This window comes from Megalobrama amblycephala, linkage group LG19 (assembly GCF_018812025.1).
Source record: "Megalobrama amblycephala isolate DHTTF-2021 linkage group LG19, ASM1881202v1, whole genome shotgun sequence".
Classification (NCBI taxonomy): domain Eukaryota; kingdom Metazoa; phylum Chordata; class Actinopteri; order Cypriniformes; family Xenocyprididae; genus Megalobrama; species Megalobrama amblycephala.
Genome location: NC_063062.1, coordinates 1,954,842 through 1,967,236, shown reverse-complemented (window position 1 = coordinate 1,967,236; position 12,395 = coordinate 1,954,842). Strand labels below are relative to the sequence as shown.

General features: G+C 36.5%; 1 protein-coding gene across 2 annotated transcripts in view; it reads right to left on the bottom strand.

Moving 5' to 3' along the window:
• Positions 1 to 12,395, bottom strand: part of rpp25b (ribonuclease P and MRP subunit p25, b) — a 35,611-nt gene that overhangs the window by 10,774 nt on the left and 12,442 nt on the right. For both annotated transcript variants that reach the window (XM_048169448.1, XM_048169449.1), the window contains exons 2-3: positions 1,612 to 1,721; positions 958 to 1,096 (exon numbers count right to left, since the gene is read on the bottom strand). The gene's annotated coding sequence lies outside the window, so the exon portion shown is untranslated. The remainder of the gene's footprint in view (positions 1 to 957; positions 1,097 to 1,611; positions 1,722 to 12,395) is intronic.

Sequence of the window (12,395 nt, the reverse complement as noted above, 5' to 3'; positions counted from 1 at the left end):
GCCTCTAGTAATTATGTCTCATTTTTAATTTACAACATATTTTGGGTTCATTTTAAGCAGACATATAGTCATTTTTAAACAATAGTTGACTTAAATAAAACTACCCAGCAAACATTTAACCCAATCGCTGGGTCAAAACAACCCAATCACTGGGTTTGTCCATATTTCAGCACAACTTGGGTTGTTTTTAAGTAGTTTAAACACTTTACCAATCTTCCAAATATAATCATATAAACACGTCCGCACCTGTTCGCACACATTCATGTGGCAAGAAATATGATATTTACTGACAGAATCGTGAGTTTCTTTAAGTCAGTTCACTCGACAGATCTACTTGAACAAGGAGAGAATGAAATTCTGAAACTGTTGCATTTAAAAATGAATCGAAATAAAGCTAAAATATGAAAAAATTAAACTAAATGAAAATGTAGAAACTACAAATTACTAAAACTACAAAACTACAAATAACTAAAAAATGTATCACCTAATATTGGATTCAATCTTTTTGTTAACTTGTTTTCTTCTATTTAGCACAGGTTTTGTATTTATGTTTTGTTGAGTCAAAGTGATGAAAAATCGTGCTGTGACTTTTGATCATATTGTTTTGTTGAAGCTGCTTTGACACAATCTGTATTATGATTTGACAAGTTTTGCATTTCACATTTAAACCTGATTTTTGTTCATTTTCACAACTGCTGAATAATAAGTGGAAAATTATTTCCACTTATGTGGCATGTGTCACAGATTCTGTTATTCCTTTAAGGAGCAAAGTCTTAAACGGTCCGTCTCTTTCTCCATTTCTCAGTCTAAACGTCTCCTCTAACCCGGAGAAGCGTGAGTCGAGTGACATTAATCCCTTTCTTTATCAAATGGCCATCAGGAGCAGAAGACCGACAGTCTGTGTGAGGAACTCCGGGGCAAATAAATTCCCAGCAAGCTTTCCAAACGCATCCGTACCTGAAGACCCTGAAGCCCTGTCTGATGAGGAAAACAGGAGAAGAGGAACGGCAGAAGAAGAGCAGCCAGGGGCAGCAGGGGTATAATTAACTTCCCATGACACCAGTGACACCTTAAAGCCCCGATCTGTCCCGCAGCACTGCAATGCAGATGAACAGAGAGAGAGAGAGAGAGAGAGAGGGAGAGAGAGAATAATTCACACTGCAGTTAAATACAGTGTCACTCCACTGACTGTTGATTTTGCAACACAAATCCTTCCCGTAACTCGAACCGTAGATCACGGTGCAAACAACGCCAGAGTCATGGGTTCGATTCCCAGGGAATGCATGAACTGATTAAATATATCATTAATGCAATGCAAGTCACTTTGAATAAAAGCATCTGCCAAATGCATAAATGCAATCATGCACATTGATTGGGTTTAAAAGACTTTTAATATTCAGTAATATTATTGATTTGACTGCACTGACATTATTGTCTTTTTTTAATTACTTAAAAAAAAAACATACAACACATTTAACAAGAAAGTACACATATATTGGTTATTACTCCCAAAACTTTCCAGTGTGAATGTGGCTGATTTTATCTGTTATTTCCAGCAGAAAAACATTGTGAACAGTTGCGGAAACAACAAGAAAACAGACATTTGTTTACCTCAGTACATCTGATAATGAACATTTGAATTCCTCCCAAGCGACATTCCACACCGTTTGCTGCATTAAGATGAAGCGCTGTTTTCCATCTTCTTTAAAGGCGAGTCGAGCCTGTGAATGTGGAGAGTTTAATTGAACAACCCTTCAGTGTAATTGTCATTACCTGATAATGGCAGCCGCACACGAGTCTTCAGGCCCTCTAATGGAATTTATTGCAGTATTTTGATCAATTAAATTAAAAACAATTAGAGCTTTCTGCAGAAAAGCAAATGGATAATTAATAATTCCCTGTTAACAGAATGTTTAGACAGGAAATGATGTTAAAATATCACAAAAACACGCTGATCTGCATCCAGAAGTTTTGAACATACTGTATAAAATCAAATCAATAATAAACAATTAACCACTTCTAGTTATTTTGCATTCTTAATAATAATAATAATAATAATAAACTATAATAAACTATTTTGCCTTCAAACTTTGACACCTTATTTTGATAGTCCACTTTAGACATTCTACCAACTATGTAACTTTGCATGTCAACTAGCAGTCATTAGAGTAACTGAGATATAATTGAGATATAAAGAGATATAAAAGTTTGGAATTGCGAGATGTTAAGTCGGAATTGTGAGATATAAAGTCAGAATTGCGAGAAAAAAGTCAGAATTGCGAGAAAAAAGTCAGAATTGCGAGAAAAAAGTCAGAATTGCGAGAAAAAAGTCAGAATTGCGAGATATAAAGTCAGAATTGTTAGAAAAAAGTCGGAATTGCAAGATATAAAGTTTGAATTGCGAGAAAAAAGTCGGTATTACGAGATATAAAGTCAGAATTTCGAGATATAAAGTCAGAATTGCAAGAAAAAAGTCAGAATTGTGAGAAAAAAGTCGGAATTGTGAGAAAAAAGTCGGAATAGCGAGACAAAGTCAGAATTGCGAGACAAAGTCAGAATTGCGAGAAAAAAGTCGGAATTACGAGATATAAAGTCGGAATTGCGAGATATAACGTTAGAATTGCGAGAAAAAAGTCGGAATTGCGAGATATAAAGTCAGAATTGCGAGATATAAAGTTGGAATTGCGAGAAAAAAGTCGGAATTGCAAGATATAAAGTCGGAATTGCGAGATATAAAGTCAGAATTGCGAGATATAAAGTCGGTATTATGAGATATAAAGTCAGAATTGTGAGATATAAAGTCGGTATTATGAGATATAAAGTCGGAATTTCAAGATATAAAGTCAGAATTGCAAGAAAAAAGTCAGAATTGTGAGAAAAAAGTAGGAATTGCGAGACAAAGTCAGAATTGAGAGAAAAAAGTCGGAATTGCGAGAAAAAAGTCGGAATTACGAGATATAAAGTCAGAATTGCGAGATATAAAGTCAGAATTGCGAGAAAAAAGTCGGAATTGCAAGATATAAAGTCAGAATTGCAAGATATAAAGTCGGAATTTCGAGATATAAAGTCAGAATTGCAAGAAAAAAGTCAGAATTAAGAGAAAAAAGTCGGAATTGCGAGAAAAAAGTCGGAATTGTGAGAAAAAAGTCAGAATTGCGAGATATAAAGTCGGAATTGCGAGAAAAAAGGCAGAATTGCGAGATATAAAGTCAGAATTGCGAGATATAAAGTCAGAATTGCGAGAAAAAAGTCGGAATTGTGAGATATAAAGTCGGAATTTTAAGTATAAAATCAAATAAATAATAAACAATTAACCACTGGACTGATTTATTAATGCACAGTGCTTTAGAATAATAAAAAAAAAAAAATTCATAAGAATAAACAAACAAAAATAGCGCAAGATTACTTTGAAACTATTTTCACTCTGAAATTACTAATAAATTTCACAATAAATTACAAAGAAATGCAAGTAAAACATTGAAATGAATGTGTAATTTTGAAGCAGAAAGACAGTGATCTTCATTCTCAAGTGCATGGCTTCAGCACAAATGAAACTCTCTGCGGCATCTGTTGACATGATGTCGATTAGCACAGAAAATCATTTCGACTCATCCCTCGGTGAATGAAAACAAACATATTGTGTTGACTGAGGGAGTCTGGACTGTTTTCTGTGCTGGTCGACAGTCGTGGAGTTTAACTAGTATTGAACGGGTAACTTCAGGTGGAGCTGATTGAATGTGAGCGGGTTAATCTCTCGTGGTTGCTGTGTTAGTAAGATCTCTCCTCGCTCAGATCAGAACAGTTTTACAGCTCTTGAGTTTCACAGGAGGGAGCGTTTATTTCAGACCTCATGTAAAGTCGAACAATTCAGCATGTAGCCAGATGGCTAAAGACTCCATAGAGAGCGTAAGTGTGTGTGTGTGTGTGTGTGTGTGTGTGTGTGTGTGTGTGTGTGTGTGTGTGTGTGTGTGTTTGTGTGTGTACACACTCCCTGCAGTGGCCATTCGTACTGGGTCACTACCTTCTTCGTCACGCTCACAGAGATGCGAGGTCATCTAACACGGCACGCTGTGAGGGAAATGTCAAGTGTGTGTGTGTGTGTGTGTGTGTGAGAGAGATATAGAAACATTCTCCCTCACATCATTTAACAGTAGAAGTCGCAGTTTAACTTGAAATAATCTGCTTTAGCAGCTCTGTGTGTGTCGACAGACAATGTCAAATATTCTTCAGCACAGAGTTAGAATATCACAGAATGTGTTCATTGAAGTCACCATGAAATCAAAATTGACATCTCGAGGGCGGGGCAACCTGTCACTCACATGAGATCCACCAATAGCAAACCACAACCATTCAATCAATTCCCCACAGACAAAATCAAGCCCCGCCCACATTTGTTCTTGTAGGACTTTTAAAAATAATTTTTTACACACATAGCAATTTCTACCTGATAAAATATTTTAAAGACTGATGTATCTAGAAAAAAAAAAATTATTAAAATATCATTAGAACTTTTCTGTGAGTTTTCCATTTCTAGAAAAGTACACTTTAAATTCCCAAGTTTTGGTTCTTAAATAAAAATGACAGTTGTTAAGGGCATAACTAAAATAAGAAATATGAAGAAAGAATTGCGAAAAAAGGTTGAAATTGCGAGATATAAAGTCGGAATTGCAAGATATAAAGTCAGAATTGTGTGATATAAAGTCGTAATTGTGAGATTTAAAGTCAGAATTGCAAGATATAAAGTCAGAATTGCGAGAAAAAAGTCGGAATTGCAAGATATAAAGTCAGAATTGTGTGATATAAAGTCGGAATTGTGAGATTTAAAGTCGGAATTGTGAGATATAAAGTCAGAATTGCGAGATATAAAGTCAGAATTGTGAGATATAAAGTCGGAATTGCAAGATATAAAGTCGGAATTGCGAGTTAAAAAAGTCGGAATTGTGAGATATAAAGTCGGAATTGTGAGTTATAAAGTCAGAATTGCGAGAAAAAAGTCGGAATTGCAAAATATAAAGTCGGAATTGTGAGATAAAGTCGGAATTGTGTGATATAAAGTCAAAATTCTGAGTTATAAACTTGGAATTGCGAGATATAAAGTCGGAATTGTGAGATATAAAGTCGGAATTGTGTGATATGAAGTCGGAATTGTGAGAAAAAAGTCAGAATTGTGAGATATAAAGTCGGAATTGCGAGATATAAAGTCGGAATTGTGAGATATAAAGTCGGAATTGCGAGATATAAAATCAGAATTGCGAGATATAAAGTCGGAATTGTGAGATATAAAGTCGGAATTGTAAGATATAAAGTCAGAATTCTGAGTTATAAAGTCGGAATTGCGAGATATAAAGTCGGAATTGTGAGATGTTATAAAGTCGGAATTGTGTGATATAAAGTCAGAATTGTGTGATATAAAGTCGGAATTGTGAGATATAAAGTCGGAATTGTGAGATATAAAGTCAGAATTGCGAGATATAAAATTCGGAATTGCAAGATATAAAGTCAGAATTGTGAGTTATAAAGTCGGAATTGTGAGATATAAAGTCGGAATTGTGAGATATAAAGTCGGAATTGTGTGATATAAAGTCAGAATTCTGAGTTATAAAGTCGGAATTGCGAGATATAAAGTCGGAATTGTGAGATGTTATAAAGTCGGAATTGTGTGATATAAAGTCGGAATTGTGTGATATAAAGTCAGAATTGTGTGATATAAAGTCAGAATTCTGAGTTATAAAGTCGGAATTGCGAGATATAAAGTCGGAATTGTGAGATGTTATAAAGTCGGAATTGTGTGATATAAAGGCGGAATTGTGAGTTATAAAGTCAGAATTGCAAGTTATAAAGTTGGAATTGCGAGATATTTAAATTCCCAAGTTTTGGATCTTCAATAAAAATGACAGTTGTTGAGGGCATAATTAAAAGAAGAAATATGATGTCACCTTATATCTTAGTTAATGTCTCTTATTTTAAAGCTTCCTAACGCACATTAAACTTCAGGTCTTCAAACTTTATGAGAATTCCTGCCCTCAGTGTGTGACACAATATCTAAATTGCATACGCATGTGGAAGGAGATTTGTCCCGTTTTTTTAATTGCAATGGAGAGCAAATCCCCCATAATGCCATGCTTTACAATAGAGCTGTAATTGCAGGAGTGTAATTGCACACCAATGTTCAGCTGCTCACCGTGTGTGTGTGTGTGTGTGTGTGTGTGAGTGTTTTCTGGTTCCCTGTAGCTGTCAACGCTGAAGAGCTCAATAATTAGAAACGGGGGAAAAATGAGGTGGCAATTTTGTGTCTGCAATTATCAAAATCCAGCAGAAGAGTTGTGAGAGTTTACAGAGGTAGAGGACTGAAGCTCTGTTCAGAATATTGTACTAAAATACCACACAACATTTACTGTATACCACCTACTGCTATTTTAAGCATGCATTATGCCATCATAAACATTCAAACATTAGTATACTACATTATGTCATCTTTACCATGCCTATTTAATTCTGTGCATATTTAATTAAATTCCCTAAAGTCGGAATTGAGAGAAAAAGTCGAAATTGTGAGATATAAAGTCGGAATTGCAAGATATAAATTCAGAATTGCGAGAAAAATGTCGGAATTACAAGATATAAGGTTAGAATTGCGAGAAAAAGTCGGAATTGCAAGATATAAACTTGGAATTGTGAGAAAAAAGTCGGAATTGCAAGATATAAACTTGGAATTGCGCGAAAAGGTCAGGATTGCGAGACAAACTCAGAATTGTGAGAAAAAGTCGGAATTGCAAGATATAAACTTGGAATTGTGAGAAAAAAGTCGGAATTACAAGATATAAGGTTAGAATTGTGAGAAAAAGTCAGAATTGCAAGATATAAACTTGGAATTGTGAGAAAAAAGTCGGAATTGCAAGATATAAACTTGGAATTGCGAGAAAAGGTCAGAATTGCGAGAAAAAGTCGGAATTGTGAGATATAAAATAGTCGCAATTGTAAGATATAAAGTCAAAATTGTGAGATAAGGTCAGAATTGCGAGATATAAACTCAGAATTGTGAGAAAAAGTCGGAATTGCAAGATATAAAGTCGGAATTGCAAGATATAAAGTCGGAATTGTGAGATAAACAAATTGTGAGATAAAGTGCGAGAAAAAAGTCAAAATTGTGAGAAAAAGTCGGAATTGTGAGATATAAAATAGTTGCAATTGTAAGATATAAAGTCAAAATTGTGAGATAACGTCAGAATTGCGAGATATAAACTCAGAATTGTGAGAAAAAGTCAGAATTGCAAGATATAAAGTCGGAATTGTGAGATAAATAAATTGTGAGATAAAGTGCGAGGAAAAAGTCGTAATTGTGAGTTATAAAATAGTCGCAATTGTAAGATATAAAGTCAAAATTGTGAGATAAAAAGTCGCAATTACCTTTTTTATTTTTTTATTCTGTGGTGGAAACAAGCTTCCATACAAAACACACAAGGAATAAGTATGTTATAAGAGCAAAAGTGATGTATAGACTGAGAGATCTTTTACACAACGCTGTTTCCAAACTAAAACTTTTTCTGCATTTTAGCCGTTTATTTACACGACAACTTTTGAAAATGGGATTCAAAGTGCAAGTTTTTGAAAACAATACCGTTATTGTCTCAATGTTAACTACAAAAATGCAAATTTGTGAAAACGGGTGTCCTGCGCGTCCGTATTACATGTTAAGTCTATAGGTGAGAAATGTTTCTTTACAAAGTAACATCGCCATCTACTGGCCTGGCTGCAGAATACAGTCAATTTAGCCTTTTTCTTGGATCTGTGTGAACGGGGATCGTATGACAACATCGTCGTCTGTAGCCTACGTAAAACTTTTTTAAAAACGCAAAGGAAAAGCTTTTCTGTTTTTAGTACACCGTTGTGGTGTAAACGCATCCTGAGTGTGTCCTTCAGCATTACAGAAACTCTCAGTGGCGCTCAAGCAATCAGCTGCTCCAATTTACTGCTGATTTTAATTTGGATCAGTGATCAAATTCCCGTCTGACTGAGGATCTGGCAACCATCAGAAGATGCATACAGATCAGCATTAAGGTCAACAAGCTGCGAACGAGGCGATTACATCCTATTTACCGTCAGTAAACGTCCACTTTCCTGCATTTCGCACCTGCTTTTCAAACACAACACTGCGGTTTATCAGTGCTTCTAAAGGTTAACACATCAGCAGAGCTTCCCTTAAACGCCAATAATGGTTTTTATTCAAGGTGAATTTTACATCTTGAATGCTAAATTTAAATGCAAATTTAACGTCAGTGCCCAAAAGACCTCTAAATATTCTTAAAACCTGCTGAAAGGCGTGAATGTTCTCCCCCTCCCCGCGTGCGTTATCGAATGGCCTTTGTCACGGCTGACGGAGCTTTCTGCTGATGGAATCAAAAAAATGCCTTTCACAGATTGAAATGAGCCGCGTTCTGCTGTGATCGGTATTGGAGAAGCATTTTGTGCTAGAAAAGCCACACAGAGAGAGTGTTAAATACAAGGCAATCACAACGTCAAGCACAAAGACTGTGTGTGTGTGTGTGTGTGTGAACTGCAGAGAACGTTTGCTAGATTATGATGGTAATCAGAGGTGAACCAAAACAAAGTCGAGCCCTTGAAATGCTTTTCTGCCTGATATTGACAGGCCGTCCTGACGCGGCGAACAAGCTATAATTCAAAACTCATCTGCTTTTATTTTCCACAGCTGATCCACAAACACATTCTCTCGGTAGGCTGCACTGTTTTCCCTTTGATTTAAGCTTATTTTTCTGACCCCATTGGCAGATATTTGTTCTATTTTTAAGCATAAATTCACTTAATCTTGATACATTTTTTTCAAAAAACAAAATGTAATATTTCAAAGTGTCCCTATTATGCTTTTTCAAATATTCCCTTTGATGTAGAAGGGTTGAAGGTCCAAATTACAGTTTCAGTGCAGCTTCAAAGAGCTCCACATGATCCCGGTCGAGGAATAAGAGTCTAATCTAGAGAAACCATCAGTCATTTTCTAAAAGTCAAGTCAAGTCACCTTTATTTATATAGCGCTTTTTACAATGCAGATTGTGTCAAAGCAGCTTTACATTGATAACTGGTACATAATTTTTGCTGCACAGCAGCTCTTCAAGAATAGTGTCAATGCAGGCAGATCAAAGCACTGTTGAATATCAAATGTCAAGTCAAATGTCAAGTGTCCCCAACTAAGCAAGCCAAAGGAGACAGCGGCAAGGAACCCAAACTCCAACAAGTGACATAGGTTTTAACCATAAATGCTCATCTTGAGCTAGCTCTCTTCTTCTCTATTAGAAATCCAGCAGTGTAGACACTGCTAAGTGTATTACTGCCCTCCACAGGTCAAAGTTTGAACTAATTGTTATATACAATATGCTAGTGCAGTGGTTCCCAAACTTTTTAGCGTGGAGTACCCCCTGAAGGGATTCCCATCCTTCTGCGTACCCCCTCTCTTCCACTTCGACTGCAGTCACACCTTTACCATTAAGGGACAATATTTGCCCCCTAAATTGATTGTCCAGTGCATTTTTTTTTACCTTTTATAAATAACTTTATAAAATAAATAATGTCTTAAATAAAAAATGTTCAATAGAGACGAATAGAATAGAATAGAGCTTTTAAATATTAAACTAAAACCGCCAGTAGGTGGCAGCAAGTCACTGTTTTTATGAGTGAGTCATTGAATCATTCATTCGGTAACGAAGCAAGTGGCTGTGAATGAATCATTGAATCATTGACTCCCACTATTCGTTCAAAGCCGCAGAATCGTTCGCGAAACACAGACGTGTGTTGAAGTTCTGCTGTGGTTTTCGTTTTAACTATTATTATTTTATTGCAAAATAGAGTAAAACCTGACAGTACTGTGTTTAAAATTTACATTTTATTTTTTGGCCTGTTGTATAATAACGTCACGTTTGCAGTCATGTGGATATTTGGGAACAATTGCATTCTTGCTCGTTATCATCATTAAATACAAGAACTCACACAAGGTATGTTTTTGTATCGGAGAAAGTTTGAGTCTTAAATCGAAATTAATCCATTATCTGTGTCTATATTTGTTCTTCATGCGAGTAAGTGCTGAATCCCCACTTTTACAAAGGTGCATTGTCGAGAACGGCAGTAATTTAGCGCGATTTAAGGCAGCAGATTCTGCACGCAATCTATCATATGCATGCTGTGTCTGTGGATAGAGTCATTTTTGACTGCAAATGATGAGGAAATTTGATTAAATGTACTGGATTTACAACATTTTGGCAGTTATATATGCTCGATTTTAATATTATTTTAATGTAGAATTAAATGAGCTACTCAGCATTTTGTTCGCGTACCCCTTTTGTCACCTCGCGTACCCCCAGTTTGGGAACCACTGCATTAGCATATTGTATATAACAATTTAGTTCAAACTTTGACCTGTGGAGGGCAGTAATACACTTAGCAGTGTCTACATTGCTGGATTTCTAATGGAGAAGAAGAAGAGAGCTAGTTCAAGATGAGCATTTATGGTTAAAACGTATATAAATTTTAATTTTTTTTTAGAAAATGGCTGATGGTTTCTCTAGATAAGACTCTTATTCCTCGTCTGGGATCATGTAGAGCTCTTTGAAGCTGCACTGAAACTGACATTTGGACCTTCAACCCGTTGAACCCCAGTGAAGTCCACTATATGGAGAAAAATCCTGGAATGTTTTCCTCAAAAAACCTTCATTTCTTTTCGACTGAAGAGAGAAAGACATGAACATCTTGGATGACATGGGGGTGAGGAAATGATCAGGAAAATTTTATTTGAAAGTGAACTAATCCTTTAAGTCATATTTACTAGAGAAGGAAGATATCTTGATTTAAGTATGTTTAGACATTTGTACTGGAAAACAAGATAGAAACACTGAGGAAGAGAAGCACTTTTTGCCGTGTACGGATGGTCAGATCTATACACTTACACTCCGGCTGTTAACCGTCAGCGTTTATGCTCAAAGTGCATTGAGGTGTCAGATGTGACGCGTTCGGGCCTCTAATGAAGGACTGTTTCTGTGGACCGTGAGTCTTTGCAGCGGCTCTGGGTGGGTGTGCATCTAATCTCACAGCCCGCTATAATGGCACCCTGTCAAGACTGCAGCTCCATCCAAAGTGCTTCCCAAATAAGCACCTATTGTGGAGCCGCGGCAGAGGAGTGGAAGAGCACTGAGAGAGCCGTCATTGTGCCGGGGAAGAGGAGGAAGATGAAGAGAGGGGGAAGAAAAGAGAAGAAGATTGCAGAGCGATTTGCTGCGTTAGATGTTTGAGCTGCAGACGGTTCCTCCCATTGTTCTGCTCTCGCTGTATTTCTCCCCTCGTGAGGAACAACATGTTCGGCTTGGACAAATAATTGATCGATGTAAAATTAAAACAATTGGATTTAGCGAACGAGAGCGTATTGAGCTTCAGGGTGATTGATTTGAACATTACAGCCACTCTGATCCAGCTGAACACACCACAGAACAGCAGAACATGAACCGAACCATCACTGAGTCTACTTAAAGTCTTTGATATCATTTGATTTAATGCCCCATCATGCTTTTTCAGATATTCCCTTTCATGTAGTGTGTAATAGAGCTGTTTGTGAAAGTAAAGGGTCTGCAAAGTTTCAAAGATCAAAAGAGTTTTTGTCTCCCAAAAGAAAGAATTGATTCTGAACTGCTGAAACGAGTTGTCAGTAATTCAGTCTCTCAGTAATTCACTTCCTGCTGAACCCGCGTAGGTTCTAATTTGCATAATGCCAGCCTGTGATGTTCATTGGCTGAACAGCGTCTCTTTTGCCCCGCCCTCAAACACTGTAGTTGTGTCTGAGACTGGAAGAGTTTGGTTCATGAGGACTATCTGTCTATCAACGTGCTAAATCACGCTAGTAACGTGTTAGCAATGTGCCAAATCATGCTAGCAATGGGCTAGCAACGTTAAATCATGCTAACAATGATCTAACAATGTGGTAAATCATGTTAGCAATGTGCTAAATAATGCTAAAAATGTGCTAAATCATGCTAGCAATGTGCTAGCAATGTTCAATCATGCTAGGAATGAGCTAGCAATGTGGTAAATCATGTTAACAATGTGCTAAATAATGCTAGCAATTTGCTAACAAAGTTAAATCATGCTAGCAAAGAGCTAGCAATGTGGTAAATCATGTTAACAATGTGTTAAATCATGTTAGCAATGTGATAAATCATGCTAGCAATGTGCTAACAAAGTTAAATCATGCTAGCAAAGAGCTAGCAATGTGGTAAATCATGTTAACAATGTGTTAAATCATGCTAGCAACATGCTAACAACGTTAAATCATGCTAGCAATGACCTAGCAATGTGGTAAATCATGTTAACAATGTGCTAAATCATGCTAGCAATGTGCTAAC